Source organism: Mastomys coucha, chromosome X (assembly GCF_008632895.1).
Source record: "Mastomys coucha isolate ucsf_1 chromosome X, UCSF_Mcou_1, whole genome shotgun sequence".
Taxonomy (NCBI): Eukaryota; Metazoa; Chordata; class Mammalia; order Rodentia; family Muridae; genus Mastomys; species Mastomys coucha.
The window spans coordinates 985,876-1,004,072 of record NC_045030.1 but is presented as its reverse complement, the minus strand read 5'-3'; the positions used below and the strand labels follow the sequence as shown (position 1 = coordinate 1,004,072).

At 39.5% G+C, this 18,197-nt stretch overlaps 1 protein-coding gene and 1 non-coding gene across 3 annotated transcripts in view; one reads left to right on the top strand and one right to left on the bottom strand.

Annotated features, from left to right (window-relative positions):
* Shroom4 (shroom family member 4) overlaps positions 1–18,197 on the bottom strand; it is a 102,187-nt gene that overhangs the window by 50,822 nt on the left and 33,168 nt on the right. The window contains exon 1 of one of the 2 annotated variants that reach the window (XM_031385856.1): positions 337–667. The exons of the other annotated variant lie outside the window; for it this stretch is intronic. The gene's annotated coding sequence lies outside the window, so the exon portion shown is untranslated. Of the gene's footprint in view, positions 1–336; positions 668–18,197 lie in introns of those variants that run through there. 2 annotated transcript variants of the gene reach the window in all.
* Positions 12,056–12,198, top strand: LOC116096157. The gene has a single exon (XR_004120867.1). It is a non-coding gene; the product is annotated as a small nucleolar RNA SNORA48 (small nucleolar RNA).

The window sequence follows — 18,197 nt, the reverse complement described above, 5'->3', positions numbered from 1 at the left end:
CTCAGAAAGTTTATATACATAAGGTTTGATATAACCATTCCTCAAGAAGCAGTGAGAAGGGAAGGTCTCAGTGCTTCTGAACTTAAAACCACTCCCTATAGGAGAGGAGGAGGAAGATAAGTGGTGTAAGACTAAGCTTAAACATCAATTATGCAGCACAAACCCAATATAGGAATGACTAGAATCCTTATACTTTTCCTTAAAGCTGGGCTAGGCACTGTCACTGAACAAATTTTATAAGTCACTATCCACTATCCTCAAGTACCCATTTTCAAGAGAAAACCAAGACACTGAAGCAGGAGGAAAAACAAAATTGGAAACTGTGGCTGTACCTACCATGGAAGTTGCTCAGAGATGAGAGACAGCTTATGAGAGATTGTCGTATCCAGCTAGTTCACATTCTCACCATCAAACACTCCAGTGTCTTCTCTTAGCAGGGGACTGTTAACTATCAACTTAAGACCTCCTGGGGTGTGAGGTCAGCAGCCCAAGACCCTAAATGTCATCCAAGAAGTTCAGGGAGACTGCAAGGTTACTGCCATCAGGCTGCGTGGGTTTTTCTGTGGCCACAGCCTTATGGAATATCAGCCCATGTTAAGGGCTGGATAAGAGTAAAGATGTTGCTCCAGGAACCAGCCAGCGCCCCAGTGGCAAAGAGAAGGAGGAAAGGCAGTTCCAGCAGTAACCCTTCCCCCACCCCATTCCTAACTCCTACCTCCTCTGAGCCATGGCCCATCCCCTCCACAGTTCAGAGACCAATAAGGAAGCTGGGCCCCTGGCTACTGCTCGAACTCAGGAAAGGAGTAAGGAAATGATGTTTGGGAAAGATAAAGCGGGTGTCTAAAAAGAATTTTAAAAATACACGTAAGTGAGAGAGAAAAACACCCCAGACGCATACACTTAAAAGAATTCCTGCACTTCCTGGACTGAGTTGACCCCACCCAGCCATCTCCGCAGGTCTTCATGGCCCCAGGAAAGGAGAGCTTAGCAAAGCTCAACAGCCTCCAGGTCCAGAAAAAAAAATGGCAGTATAGCTCATTTTTGGTAAAGGTGGGGATCACTAACTAAGACATTTTTCAAAGTGAAGGTCCTTCTGAGATACAAAAGTTTATAAATATTCCAGGCTTTTACTTCTAATATGCAACTGAGCATCTGTTCCTTTCAAAAAATAAAAAAAAAAAAACTTAATTTTACACTAAACACTCCAATTCCAGAAAAGCAGCTTATTAGCAATGCTAGAATGGCACTTGGGAGCATCCCTGGATCTTCTATCAATTTACTCTGAATTCTGGTAACCATACTTTCTATGGGCTTCTATTTCTTCTCTGAAATGAACCATGAACTCAGTTGCCATGAGTGACCCTTGCACCTATGGCAGAATATACTGTAGTGGTCATAGATCCAAGCCTGATGTTCATAATAATATTCTACAGATCAATGTGCTGGCCAGAACTCCACACAAAGATATAACACAAATTTGTTATATCTTTAAGCCCAGGCCCAGGTATCAGAACTTACTTTTTCTCAGGGATGTCAAGTTAGGGTTTTCCCGTCATAATTAACTTGATCCCTACTCCAATTTCCTTTGGCCTCTGCCTTCAATTCCGGTAATTTACGGTCCCCATGAGGACTTATGCAAGTTCCCTCAAGACAAAAAGTATGCTAGGGCCTTTCCTCTCTAGGGAAGTTAGTCCCTTCCTCTTGCATTCCTCTGTACCTAACATAAGTTTATCAATTTATAAAAGAACTATTGTACTGCTAAGTCTATAGGGAATATAGATCTGACTTGGAACCTTGACTTCACTTCAAATGATCTTCCTTGGCCTAGTGGATGACACAGAATTTCAAGTTTCTCTTCTATAAAGTACAACTGGCATGCAATAGACACTTGCTAAATGGTATATATTATTTGTTACTAAGTTTAACCAAAAAAAAAAAAAAAAAAAAAAAAAAAAAAAAGATAATGTGCACAGTGCTATTAGTAGCAAGAAAATGGATTTCTTCAATCCAGTCAGGAATGGATGAGAAATATCCAGTTAAGAGAAGCCTCAAAGTCAGACCTAGTACTCTCAATCAGCACTTGTCAAACTTCACTGGTTATATGGGTCATGAGTATAGAACAGGGGATCTCCAGAGGGATCCCACTTCCACCTCCTGTGATAACCACATAAGTAGCAACATAATGGCAAATAATCTCTGGTCCAAAACATTTACAAGACAAAAGTAGTTTATTCTCACTTTAATACTCAGGCTGGGATGGATACCTAGCTTTTCTTATCTTCTAGTTGCCAAACATGCTTCTCTTTTCCAACCCTGGCCCATGCAAATGCTTATCTGATGTTTGTTGAGCCCTAGGTTTGAGGGAAATAAAAAACGATTATTTTGACAACAGTCAGACCCTGCGGTAAGACAGCTGAGGCTGGGAAAACAATGACTAGAGGTAGAAGGATGTTCTTGCCATTGGCTATGACAGGCAGGAAGCAAGAGTAGGAAGTTCAGATAGTCCACAGGTGAGGGATTAGCAGGTGGGCACACAGTCAGAGAATCTTTGGGCAAGGGAAGGTAAGATAAGAACTCAAGCAATAGTCTGGCCAGTTTGGAATTTTCTAGAGGTTAGAAAATATGGTGACTGATAAAAGTTGCTTAGCAGAGTAGAATACCAGATAATATGAAATAATTTCCTGTACTTGGAGCAAATCACTTCCTTTTTAAGAACCAAGAAGACAAGAACCCAGTAGGAGGGTACTAGTTAACATGTAGGGAGAAATGGTAGATCATTCCGAAGTCTCCCAAGAGAGTCCTTCTAAAGACTGTTGTGATGGGTGAGGGGAGGTAAACAGAAGAGTTCTGGAAGGAGTTAATCTCCAGCTACCCTAGTCATCTGTGGTGCCCATATATTTTTACAGCACCTCCTGTCTTTGTTCTTGGTTCAGCAAACCCCTTCAAAGAGAGTGGATAGGAGGTGACAATCCCACCCAGGGCAAGAAGAAAATGTGACCCTTATTATTTCGGATTGTGGTCAGGGCTGTAATGCAGTGTGGACTCTTTTCCTCTCCTGAAAGTGTTTGGATAAGGAGAAACACAAAAGAGTGTCCTTGATTGGCTCTGTTTACTTTCTGTGGCTCTTTTAGCAGCCCCACAAATAATACGTTCCACCTTCTACACATGAAGAAGCCCAAGCAGGCAGGAAGAGAAGGCTACAGATGGCTGGAGAGGAGGGGCCAGTACAGTACAGAACAATACATGGCTTATTTATCTGACAGAGAAGGGGAAAGGCTTGGTCATGATGGAGGGACAGAGAGCTCTGAAGGCCTTTCCCTACTGATAGCTGGCTGAAGAACATTGCAGCCTGGTGATCCAGATACCCTTCTTTATCAAAGACACAATTAAATGGGGGGAAGTCTTTATCTCTGTTTCTCTCTGTGTGTCTCTCTGTCTATCTGTCTCTGTCTCTCTGTGATTTAATTCTTAAAATTCCTTTTATTCTTTGAAAATATCATACACATGTATAATATGCTATAATCATATACCCTTCCCTTCTGCTGCCCTCCAACCCCTCCCCTCTCTACTTACAATTATTTCCTCTCAATTTCATGTGCTTTTTTAAAAAACCCACTGAGCCCACTTGGTTCTACACATAGTTACGTGTGGGTAGGGCCACCTGCCAGAGAATGGAGTAGCGTTTTAGGGGCTGCATTCCTAAAGAAAATGTATTCTCTCAATCGGCCATCATTTGCCAATAGATCTTCACTTAGAGGTAAAATTTTGTAACCTCCTCACACATTCACGCTGGAGTTTTCTTTGGATTGATCTTGCACAGGTCTTGTGCTCCTAGGAACTCATGTGTGTGACTGCCCTGTTATGTCTGGACAACATTATTTAGCCATCTCCATGAAGTTCTTTATTTGGGTTCCCTGAGACTGGTTTTTCTATTCTCTCATACAATACATCCCTACTCTAGTCTCCCCTACAGACTTTCTTTGTAGAACTATCTTCATTGTATCCTATAGATTTGGGTGTGTTGTATTTATATTTTTCATTCAACACTAGGAAAATTTAAACTTCTTTATTAACTTTTCAATTATCAATTCATTATCCAGAAGGATGTTGTTCAATCTCTATGTCAATGTATATTTTCTGTGGCTTCTATTGTTTTATAGCTAGGCTTATTCCACAGCAGTCAAATTAGATACAAGGAACTGTTTCATTTGTGCTATATTTGTTGCAAGATGCTCTCTGTCAAAATATGTATTCTGTTTTAGCCATGGTTTAAGAGACCCACTAAGGTAATGTTATATTTGACCTTTTGCTTCTAGTGTTCCACTCTTACAGTAGAATCTTTAAATCATGGGCTATTCCTTTGTCTAAAATATTTGGAAGAAAGTAGCTACACAAATGGACTGGGAGAGTTTTTACAAGTTTGGGGGACTAAGACAATGCTAGGAAGCTGATAGAATTAGGATTCCTTGAGCATCAGATGAAAACACTGGCTTTGCATAATCCCATAGGCAAGAGACAGGCTTTCGAAATTCCAAAGCATGAAAGAAATACAGCAAGGCAATATTCAGAAATGTTGCTCTCACATCTATTCAGAAGAAAATTGATGTAGAGAGATGCTGCAAGCATGGGTATGCTAGTGTAACAAACAAACATGATGAATGGCCAAAGCAGAATGATAACAAGTAGTGACGAAGCAGAAAGGAGATATATGAGACTTAGCAGGATTGAATGACTGATTAGCTAGAGAGAAGGGAAAGGAGATGGCTATGAAGCATCTGTGGAATGATGACATCACTAATCTAGAAAATTTTATAGTCATGCATGCCTAACAACAACACAGTACAGTATGGACAGGGAATGAATATGTGGCCACTATCCACAGAGGTCAGACTATAATAGTGGATATGACTGTCAATGATGATATTGGCAGAATTGGCCCCCAGCTAGAATAGCAATCATTAATAAAACAAAATGTAAATGCTGATGTGGATGTGTGTGTGTGTACCCTTATATACTGCTACTGAGACTATAAGTTGGGCCAGCTATAAATCAGTATGGAGGTTCCACAATAAAGAAAAATAGACTATCGTATTATCCAATTGTATCATTTCTGAGTTTGTAACTACAGGACCTTAAGAAAAATATCACAGAGATACTTGCACAGATGTAATTGAAACTATTAAACTATTTCAGACATCTGGATTTTGTTCGCATAGTATCAGCCTAGCAAATTGCCTTTCCTAATACTTTTTTTTCCTGCTTGGTAGTAGATATTACTTCACTTTGGTAATTACAAAAAAATCTATGACAGGTTAATTTTATTTGTGGGAGTAGGGGATAGGAATTGAACCTAGAGTCTCATTCCTCATCTTTATCCTCTGACAAGATTTTACTCACAGCACTAAGACTGAGAACTGATAGTTGCTGCAAGATCAGACCATGACCAGGGCCATCCTCTGTGGGCTAAAGGACAGATCATAAAGTCTGCATGTGTGAAGCTGTCCAAAAGCTAATACTTGTATTCGTTGTCTATAAGGAACTTTCATAAACACGATCCTACTAAACCCCTACTATGACCTATTTTAGAAAAGGAGAAACTCAGGCTTTAGAGACTTATTTATGTAAGACTTGAACATAAGTCTTTTATACAAGTTTCTGTGTTTCTCCCATAAACTGATTTTCAGATGTTTTTCTAAAACACCAGCATTAGCATGTCCTGGAAGTGCATCAGAAATAAAATTCAGAGGCCTCCGCTTCAGAACTTCTGAATCAGAAACCAGGAAGAGGGCACTAAACTGTGTTTCTACAAGCTCTCAATGTAATTTGGTTACATGTTCCGGCTTGAGAGTCTTTTTACTTGACCATACATTTTGGAGCAGATATTTAAATTGCCTTTCAAACTACTAGTGATAGCCACTGGCTCCTGCTGCTTAGACAGATGTGGAGTCTTGCCCTCTAAGGTAGGCTGAGAGTCTCCCTTCTGCTGGCAGTGCTAAACACATAATAGACAACAGCTGTTTGAAAAGTACCTGGCCTCTAGGGGTAGGAATGGACTTCTCTTTGATGAAGAAGGTTTCAGAACTACAAAAACAATTTCTGGGTCACAACTGTTTTTGTCAGAGGGACATATGGGCTGACGAGCAATTTCCATATACAAACCTTCCCTGGGAGGCCTCACATGGTTGAACAATATTCTGTGTGAACCCCTGGGAATTTTTGAAGTCTCAAGTATTTCCAAACTTATGGTTCACTAAGTTTTCCATTTCTGTGATTTTCTTTTCTTTTTTTCAGCTGTATAAAATTCACTTGACAAAGACACATTTTACAAATTTATAGTATTCATGATGATTTACATATACAAATATTTAGTAATGTTTCAATTATGATAATAAATAACACAGGTTGATTTTTTTGTTTGTGTGTGTTTGTGTGTGTGTGTGCGCATGCATGTGTGTGTGTCATGAGAACATTTAAGATCTAACTTAGGCTTTGGTGGCAGCATATACTCTGGCAGGTAATTCTTAAGCTTCAGAGTAACCAGCAACACATAGTGAGATCCTATCCAGAAAAAGTGTCTACTTTCTTCTAGGATTCTCAACTAACAACGAAAACCCAGAGGATTGCAGAGATATACTGATAATATTTTATTACACTGATAGTATTTGTACTTGGGGAACTATTTAAAATTATTTTTAATATCATAATTAGACCATTTCACTCTTCCATCTACACCATGTACAGGCCCCCTCTTCCCATTTGTTCTTTTTCAAATTCTACAGAATCTTTAAGGAGCACTAATGATGTTTCATAAAACAGAAATTGAACACTATCAAAGTTATTCTATGAAGCCAGCAATATCATGTGATATAAGGCCATAATAAAACAAGAAAACTGTAGACCACATTCCCTTATGAACAGACACACAAAAATTCTCAGTAAAACACTTGAAAATGACACCTTAAAAACATATCATTTATCAGGTTGGTTGTATTCTAGGGACATATGGATAATGTAACCTACATAAATAAATGTAATAGCAAATACATGAGGAAAGGAATGAGAGGATTATCTCAAAAGATACAAAAGCTCTCTAACAATGTCTCTAATATTGAAATAAATAAATAATAAAATATTTAATAACATTCATCCATGATAAAAAGTCCTAAAGAAGCTAGAAATAGAAGGAACATTAAGACTAGATATGACAAGCATATAGAAAACATTATTCTAAGTGAAGAAGAAGAATCATTTTCTCAAAAATAAGGAGGTTGGGGATGCCCATGCTCTCCACTCTTAATCAGTAATTGAAGCTTGAAATCTTAGTTACAGCAAAACAGGCAAGAGAAAGATATTGATGAAATATCCTTATTAGGAAGAAGTCAAATTATCCCTGTTTGCAGATAAATTGTACTATATAGAGAGGACCTTAAAGACTCTACAAAAATGTCTGGTAAGATCTGATGATTTTAGGAAAGTATCAGAATGAAAGCCATCATACAAAAGTAGTAAATTTTCTACATGTCAACAACAAGCATTTTGAGAAAAAAAATCAAAGGGAAACACATTCCATTTATAACAGCCTCAGAAAGAGATGAGGAATTTTATGAAAATAGCCATATTACCCAAACTTATCTAGAGTTTAATGTAATTCTTTCTGAAATGATAATGACATTCTTTATACGACTAGAAAAACACATCCTAGAATTCATATGGAGGCATAAAAGGTCTGAACTGCAAAGTTGGCCAGAGCAGAAAGGGAACCATGAAGAAATTACAATGCCGGGTTCAAGTTGTACTACAGAGACCTAGTAATACGAACAGCCAAAGTACTGCACAGAAATAGATGCACAGACTAATGTAATCATGCAGAAGTTGCAGAAATAAACCCACATGGTTATATCCATTTGAGATATGACAGAGGTGCCGAAAGCAAACACTGAGGAAAAGAGAGCCTCATCATGAAAAAGGGTGCAGGAGAAACGGGATATCAAGAGAACAAAAACAAATGTGGTAAATGGATATAAAACTTGAGACCACTATGATAATAATCCATATTCAGATAGACAAATATAGCATTTTCAAATGTGGAATCTAGACTAACACACATACAAACACACAGAAACACACACACATATATTAAAGTGAAGGGAGCCTATTTGGGGGAGGGAAAGGACAAGTAGAAAGGGAGAGATAATAATCAGAATAAAAAAATTGAAAAGGAAAAGAAATATAGATATCACATACTTTCATATGCAGAGCCTAGATTTGATGGTATATCTATACTGTGTATACAACAGAAAATATAAACACATACAGTAAAGTGAATGTGAGCAAAATACAATGATATATATGTATAAAATATGACAATGAAACTAATTACTTTGTATATGAAGTTTTAAAAATTAATCTTAAAAAAATAAGAAAAGATTACAGAGAGCATCCAGGAAATGGGCCGGGCCTAATAAAGCAGCAGCAAGAGAAGGCACAAGACAGTGTCTCCCAGCTGGCTTGAAAGCTAAGTCAAAAAAATTTAGCTTTATGACCAAACGGAGGGTTGTGGTAAAGATACTTGTATTAAGCATAGTACAGTTTTTTCTGTATTATGAAGCATCATACCTATAACAAACACAGGCCAGCACTTCATGAAGGATTGTATGTGCACCAACCATAGCACAGCCCTTTATGCAAAAAGATTGTGTGTGTGGCCAACAATCTCAGCTCTTTGATTTGAATAAAAGTTTACTAGTGTACCAATTATGGCCCAACCCTTTATGTAAATGAAAGGTTGTTCTTTCCCCGATCATGACATAGTCCTTTGTGCAAATGAAACAGTTTTTATAGCAATCATGTCACAGTTCACCACAAAAATAAACAATTGTTTTTACATGAGACCTAAGCATTTTGATGGATCACAGGAAAAGTCTCCACTGTAACCTTGATCTAGCTGAAGAGTCATTTTTTATTCACAGAAGTTGTATATCCAAAATCCTACAAGAACCAACAAAAAAAAAACCCATAATGTGGAGAAAGATACAAATGCAAATATTTCCTGTAATCTCTCAGATGTGGAATATGTATGTGTGAATATATATATATATATGTGTGTGTGTGTGTATGTGTGTGTGTATATGTATATGTATATGTATGTATGTGTATATACACATATACATATGCATGATGAGAGTAGAAAGGTGGAGAGGATAGGGACCAGAAGGACAAGACATGGTAATAGAGACATAAATATGAGCAAAGTAAAATGATATACATATATGAAAAACTATCATGAAATAAGTCATTTTGTATATCATTTTAAAAATCTACTTTTCTTTCCATATTATTATATTCATATATTAATTATATACAAGCATAGGTTTTATTGTAGCGAATTTTCATAATTCTTATAATTTCCTTGAAGATCTTCCTTGTCTATCACCTAAAGACCAAGCATCCTGCGCACCATCCCTAGTTAGGGATCCCATCACTGCACTCATGCTGTCAGAGACATTCAAGTTCTGAGCACCCCCACCAGGTAATAACACCCCCTTCTGCTGTGACTCCCGGCTCTGCCACCCATGGACCACCTGTAGAAGCATGTGAATCTTCTGTAGACTTCTGAGGCTCTTGAGTAAAAACCTTGAAATTCTACAGAGGCTTACTGTGACAGCATGCAAAAGACCTGCACAATTTCATACTAGACAAAAGTCTAGAAGAGGAAATAGGCATGAAGCTCCATATCTAACCAAAAAAATTTGCAATTAATATCTACTCAGTTAAGAGCTCTAGCAGTGCCGGGTGGTGGTGGCGCACACCTTTAATCCCAGCGCTTGGGAGGCAGAAGCAGACGGATCTCTGAGTTCAAGGCCAGCCTGGTCTACAGAGTGAGTTCCAGGACAGCCAGGGCCTCACAGAGAAACCCTGTCTTGAAAAACCAAAAAAAGAGCTCTTGCAGAAGACCAGGTTTCTTTTCCCACAACCCACATCGGATGGTTTGCAACTACTTGCAACTCCAGCTCCAGAGGATCTAGTATCCTCTTCTAGACTATATAGGAACCCATCCTCCTCCCATATACAAGTAAAAATTGTGTGTGCATGTGTATGTGCATGTGTGATCTAATTTTGTACTTAATCTTCAAATTACTATTTGGTTGGTATCTGGAGGTAAGGCCATTTAGAGGAAGTTAGGATTAGATACAGGCAGGAAGGGTCATAATGATTTCATCAGTCTATTTATAAAAGTAGTGTTCTAAACTACCTGGCTTGCTCTATTTTACCACATAATGATCAATACCCTGCAGAGCACTATCAAGACTACTACAGTGAGACTTCATCTGAGGCTTGCCTCAAGTGACAAGACATCCCAATTTTGAGAACTATAAAAAATAATTTATTTTCTTTTATCAATAATCTCATATGTGATATTTATGATAGCAGAAGCAAGAGACTAAAATAGTACACATGACCATAGGTGTGACAGGAAAAGAAAAAGAGACCCCGGAATGAGTATCAAGCTTCTTAGTATTCAGCCTGTCACCAACATCACAAAGAAATTATGGTTTTAGATCAGCTACTTTGTAAAATACCTTGATTTTTAAAAGCAATATTTGTAGAAGGCAAATCATCCAAATTTTAAGAAGATACACATAATAAACAAGAAGCTCCCATAATCCTTTAAAAATGTATTTACCCAAGCAGCAATATGATACAAGATTTAAAATGTATTTAAGGGTGGGTATAGTGTGCCCTTATTACATGTTGGAGCATATTCTGAGTATATGCCTAGGAGTTGTACAGCCAAACTGATTTCCAGAGTGGTTGTACCAGCTTGTAGTCCCAACAGCAATGAAGTAGTGTTCTTCTTTCTCCACAACCTCGCCAGCATCTGCTGTCACCTGAGTTTTTGATCTTAGCCATTCTGACTGGTGTAAGGTGGAACCTCACAGTAATAAGGACACATGCTCCACCATGTTCATAGCAGCCTTATTTATAATAGCCAGAAACTGGAAACAACCCAGATGTCCCTCAACAGAGGAATGGATACAGAAAATGTGGTACATCTACACAATGGAGTACTACTCAGCTATTAAAAACAATGACTTCATGAAATTCTTAGGGAAATGGATGGTCCTGGAGAATATCATCCTGAGTGAAGTAACCCAATCACAGAAGAACACACATGGCATGCACTCACTGATAAGTGGATATTAGCCCAGGAGCTCGGAATACCCAAAATATAATCCACAAACCACAAGAAACTCAAGAACAAAGAAGACCAAAGTGTGAATACTTCAATCCTTCTTAAAAGGGGGAACAAAATACCCATGGAAGGAGTTGCAGAGACAAAGTGTGGAACAGAGACTGAAGGAAGGACAATCCTGAGACTGCCCTACCTGGGAATCCTTCCCATATTCAATTACCAAACCCAGACACTATTGTGGATGCCAGCAAGTGCTGGCTGACAAGAGCCTGATATAGTTGTCTCCTGAGAGGCTCTGACAATGCCTGACTAATACAGAAGTAGAGGCTCACAGCCATCCATTAGACTGAGCACATGGTCTCCAATGAAGGAGCTAGAGAAAGGACCCAAGGAACTGAAGGGTTTGCAGCCCCATAGGACAAACAACAATATGAACTACCTAGTACCCTCAGAGCTCCCAGGGATTAAACCACCAACCAAAGAGTATATATGGTGGGACTCATAGCTCCAGCTGCATATGTAGCAGAGGATGGCCAAGTTGGTCATCAATAGGAGGAGAGGCCCTCGGTCCTGTGAAGGTTGTATGCCCCAGTATAGGGGAATGCTAGTGGGAGAGGGTGGATTGGTAAGCAGGGGGAGGGGGAAGGGAATAGGTGTTTTTTTTTTTTTTTGGAGGGGAAACTGGAAAAGGGGATATATCATTTGAAATGTAAATAAAGAAAATATCTAATAAAAAAAGGTGGATATAGTGCACACACTGTAGTCTCTAGTCCCAGCAACTTGGAAAGCTAAGGAGGGAGGATTGTTAATTCACGGTCAGACTTGATAGCTTCTTTGCCTCTAAAGAGAAACATAAGCTCCTTCCCCTAACAATGGGCAAAGAAACACCTTGTTGGTGGTGGTGTTCTTATAGCAGTCAGGGGTACAGCAAGTGGCAGTCCTCTGTTCATCCTAGCTTGATACCTGATTTGAGGTCAAAGCTCTTTTGTACCTAGGACATATAGAAATCAAATCTAATCTAATCCAGGTAGGACAGCACAGGAGGAAGAAGACAGAGACTTGGGGACCACCATGCCATCCACAGACCTGCCCTCCAGCACATGGCACAGGCAGGCCATAGACACCTGCTTTAGACACCTGCTTGCTGCCATGTCACATGCGGCATGGATGGAGGATGCCACCCTGGAGCCCACCAGCCATGTGGCCAGCCTGCAGCAGGAGTCATCACAGTGTGCAAGTCTGTGGTGGACAGATGGGAGAGAAAGAAAGTGGAACAGCTTGAGCATTATGGAGAGGGATGGAACTAGAGACTAGAGGGTAGAGAGGAGTAGCCCGTTATAAGTGGCCAGCCCAGCCTGGGTGAAGTCCTATCCTGAGCTGCCACTGTGGATTACATCTGGGTCCTTGGCTATGTAGCAGCAGGGAGTGGTAGCAAATGTCAGTGGCTCATACTACCACTAGAGAACAGAGGGCCGTCCCTGGTTAGGGTAGCAGCCTGGGACCACATGGATGTCTAGGGCCTGTGTAGAATGTGCCCCACCCCTCCCTAGCTGTGGCACTCTGGAGAGCTGGCCCTGGTGACAGGGGTGTGGGTGAGCCATCCCCAGGTACATGAGTGTGGGAGAGCCGGTCCTGACACTCCTATGTCATGGGGTGGCATGGGCACAGAGGTGGTGCCCCCACCACTACCACCTCCAGCAGTTGGGAAAGCTGCCCACAGGGTCATGAGCTCTGGATAGCTAGCACTGCACCTCTACAGCTATAGCAGTGAGAGCAAGCCCTGTAAGTCCCCTGAGCAGCACGGTAAAACTGGTACTGGTGGCAGTGATGCAGGTAAGCAGGCCTAAGGGTACACAAGCAAGGTAGAGTTGGACCTTCCAATTGTCTGCCATGAGCTGCCATGGGTGCAGGGGTAATCCCCTCCACCCCTCACTCCTCACCAAGTGCAGCACTTGGGAGAGCCGGCTCTTGGGCCATGAGAGCAGGTAAGCTTGCCCTGCCTCTTGCTGGCCGCAGCACTTGGAAAGCAGGCCCTGCACCTGAACACGGCCGCACAGAAGAGTTAGCCCTGGCGGAAGGGGCACAGGTGAGCCAGCCCCAGAGGGTGAGAGTACAGGAGAGCTGACTCAACCACTTGCTTGCTGTGAGGTGTTGCAGGTATGGAGCGGGTAGTGGTGGTGGTGGTGGTGAAGCCTTCCCCCTCCCCCTCCCAACCTGTGGTAGTTGGGAGAGCTTGCCCCCTCACTGGCTGTAGCTCTCAGAAAAGTGGACCCTGCACCTCACCTGGGCAGTTCAGTGGAGCTGGCCTTGATGGCAAAGGCATAGATGAGCCAGCCCCTAGGGTGTAAGATTAGGAGAGCTGGCCCAGCTCCTCTCAAACAGCACTTGGGAGCGTAGGACCCATGCCTTGACTGGACAGCACGGTGGAGCTGGCTCTCCAGTTGTAGGTACAGGTGAGGTGGCCCCAAGAGCATGAAAGCAGGTGCCATTGGGTGGCCTAGCTGCAGCGGTGCTGGGGAGCTCACCCTGGTGGTGCAGATAAAAGGGAGCCTGCAAGCTCACTGGCTCAGCTACCACCTAAGTCCAAATCCATGGCTCTGTGTTGGCCCACCCTAAAATCTGTATCACCTGCGAATGGTTGGGATGTGTGAAAGGGCCAGTCCCGCTGACCCAAAGCTGCAGGATCTCCATAACACAGAGAAACAACAGGATATATGGAAGGAGTCCCAGTGAGGATCCAATAGTGATGGTGTCACAGAAGCCAAAGATCTCAAACTAGACCAATGGCTCATTGCAATGAACATCTGTAAGTGCATATATGTGAACAGAGGGATACATGGCCGGACACATGGTGACACACTACAGCTTCCACGATGAAATGTTTTCTATGCTTTGTTTTGTTTTTTGTGTGTTTTACTTTGTGGGGGAGGTTACAAGGGCAAAGGGCAAATATGGAGAGACTGGGGTACATGATGTGAAACTCACAAAGAATCAATAAAAAGTTAAAAAAAAAAAGTAAGCTCTAGAACCAAAGTGTCCAGACTTGAATTCACCATCATTAACTATGTGGCCTTGGCTCTGCTCTTTAACAGTTCCCTTTCACTTACAAAGTAATAGTAATTGAACAGAGAAAGTATATTTTAATACTGATTGAATACATGCTGTTTGTATTCAATATATATATCAGACATGATTTCATATGCTAAAATACTTTTTCAAAAAATTTAATAACTGTGCAGTATTTCATTGAAGTTTCCATATAATACAAATAATGAATATTGGGGTCATTCCTAAGTTTCTGCTAATAGAAACTATACTGCAAAGAATATCCTTGTATTTCTTCAAACATATATCTGATTACATCTTTGAGGCAAAGTCCTGCACATGGAGCTCTGGATCTTAAGTTGTGTGACTGAGGTAATAAAAGCCCATTAAAACCCAAAGAGTTTATGCAGTTTGCACTTCTACCAACAGTCTGTTAGATCTCTGCTGCCCTTTAAATCCTCAAGGGCACCGCCACCAAGCGATCTCTTTACAATGCAGATTCTGGTTGAGTGGATCTGAAGTGAAGTGGCTTTTCTAACAAGCTCTCATTTGATGCAGATGTTGCTGGTCTAAGGCCCACACTTGGAATAATAAGGTTTTAGAGTGGATGTTTCTTGGCATTCTTGCCGAAAGTATCTATTAAATGTTCAGATTTTTTGCCATGATCCATGAAAATTCTATCTTGTTCCTTAAATTAAACTAGATTTATTTAATTGTAATGAGTTCCAGGCAAGCCTACATCGCATTGTGAAATCTTATCTCAAAATAAAATTATGAGTGTGGTGAAATACCGTTCATTTATATTTATATGCCAAATTTCTTTTGATTTGAACTACCTCCTCTGAGGGTTTTTGCTCTGTAAAATGTTTTATTTTTAACTTAGTTTTATTTTCAAGAGTTCTTCAAGAAAATCAGCCCATTTCCATATGTACAGTAGAACAAAATACAAAATGTTTTCATGTATCAATTACACACACACACAATATCACCTTTATATTTTTATAGTGCTTTAAAATTTTAATATCACATAGTCCAATATAAACTGTTCTCCTTTATGACTCTTAAGTTTTGTATCTTGCTTTAAAATATCTTTAATGTTATAAATGAACACATGTGGGCTAGAGAGATAGCTTAGCAGTTTAGAGTACTGACTGTTCTTCCAGATTTCCTGAGTTCAATTCCCAGCAACCACATGGTTACTCACAACCAGCTGCAATGGGATCTGGTGCCGTCTTGTGGTGTGTCTAAGGAGAGTGATGGTGTACTCACATACATTAAATAAATAAATAAATGCTAAAAAAATTTTAAAAATGAACTCATATACTAAATGTCATACTTGCCTTCCAGTATTTGTGAAAGATTGTTTCCAGTATACCAAAGTCCACAGGTATTCAAGACTTTTATATAAAATGGTGTCATATTTCTATATAACGTATGCACATCTTAACCAATACTTTAAATCAACTCTGGATTATATATGCTAGCCAATGTAGTGTGAATAGCATGTAAATAGTTGTTTGACAATATTGTTCAGAGAATCATAACTAAGAAAAAAAAAGTCCTTTCAGTGTGAATGTAACCTCGTTCGGAATGTTTTTGATCTGTGATTGATTGAACCTATAAATGTGGAACCTGTAGACACAGAAAGATGATTATGTTAAATGGTATTTCTACATCAATTTCCAGGCTTAATTATGGCCTATTAATCAGTTTCTTTAGATATTAGCACCAATGTATTTTATTACTAGTCCTGCTTGCCATTATTATTTTTTCATTCTTGACTGTTCCTGACAAATCTCATATACATACTTTAGAATCATGTAAGACATGCTTGACCACGAAGTGTCTTGGAAACAACATGTGGTTGAAAATCACTGGAAGTCACGAGCCATATAACTTCATAGATTAAGACTGGGTCTGTGGTGAAACTCTAATAGTTTTTAAGGTTCTGTTCTCAGATCAGCAACATCACCATTGCCTAAGAACTTACTGTGCCTCTATGAATTAAAAATTCTGGAGAGAACACAGTGGCAAAATGTATTTTGTAATCCTCTGGTGGGATCAAATGTGCACTTAGGCTTCAGGGCCATGACTTTAGGGTACAACAGTGGATTAGAGACAAATTAAAGGGAGAAAAGGTTCAAGGTAAATAGAAAGGAAACAAGGAGAAGGAATTCTTATAATTATTAAATGGAAGACATTTCTAGAAAGAAGTGTTCAGAAGTATCCACTGTTGAAATGAAGAAACTAATACTTATGAATGAAGTACTGTTTCTAAATAGTGCATGTGCAGTATCATTTATTGTATAATTCTGTAGGGTAGATAGTCCTCATTGTATAGATAAAGAAATTGTGCTTCAATAACTTGCTGAAAGTCACCCAACTGATAGATGACTTGATCACAGTTCTAATATACATGAGTGGCAAAGCTCCTTCCCCTACTTTACTATACTGATGAAAAAATAGTCATTGGAAAACAAAGAAGATAAGCCTTGATGTTTTAAATCAATGTGGTAGACACTCATTCCTCCTGGAACTAACAATACACAGAAGAGTGTTGTGGTGTTAAGTGGGTGACCAGGGGTAATGAGAAAACGGGAAGTGAGAAAATAGAGACAATGGATCTAAGAATTTTTTTTTTTTTTGAGAGTTAAAGAGTTTCATTGTGAAGGAAAAGGACAGCGGAAGAATGTGAAATTTTAAGGGAAGGTTGTATTTTAAGAATAAAAGGAGCATCTGTACATATTTTAATGGGATTAAGATTAATTTAGTTTGTTAATAGCAGTCTGTGGGTGGAGGACAATCTTTAGTTCTAGTCTCTCACCAAAACACTATGATGTTTCTATTTATTTCTCACAGTTTCCAATTGGATCTCTCCATCCATCTATTTATTTGCCCGCCCATCTATAGACATAGATTAGATATATAGATATATAACATACATATAACATATATACACTTACACACCACACACACACACATATGTATATACACATATCACCCACCACAAAAAAATTTAAAAACAACCTTACAACTTCCTAGTTTATGTTTTTAGGGAGTTTTGTTTTGTTTTGGCTTGGTTTGGCTTGGTTTGGTTTAAAACCCTTGAAGGCCTGACTAAAACTCTAAGTGTTCTTTTTCTTTAGCACTTATACTGCATTAGTCACCAGGTGGTAGCTGTAAGGCATTTCCGCTTATTAATTCATCCTCCACACTGCAATTGTCACTATCCCTTTCTCTGCATAAGAAATCACAATGCATGAGCAGCCTACATCTAATCAAGTTCCTTCCACTATTCTAAAAGTGCCAAGTTGATTCTCACTCCCCTAATTTTACATGCGCTTGACCGCCTTAATAGTCCTCAAACCTAGATTACTCTCCATTCTATCTTTACATCTTTATAAAAACCCTTTAAGCCAACATCCTTGTCTTTTTCTGCAAAATAGTGCTACTTTCTTCCTTTAATTTTTAAACTACTCAATACAGGTGTTATTCATCTCAATCATCATCAACTTCTTTGTTCAGTTATATTATTTATTTTGTATTGCTTGTTCTTTGAAATTTCTTTCTTTCTTGACACACATATACATGACATGGATGGTGTCTGAGAAGGTCAAGGTATTAGATCCCCTAGAATTGGAGTTACTATGAACCACCCAATGTAAAAGCTGGGAACTGAACTCTCTGAAAGAGCAGTCAGTGCACTTAGCAACTATGTCATCTTTTAAGCCCTTGTTATTAGATAATCTGATACATGTCTATAATTCATTCTATTATTCTCTCCCACTACCCTCTCTTATTTCTGTCCTACACACACACACACACACACACACACACACACACACACACACAAACACAAACACACCCTTTTGTCATAAGTCTTCCTATTATCATTTGCCATGGATGGCAAATAACTCATTTTAGAACACAAGATTCAAGATTCATAATTATGAGCATG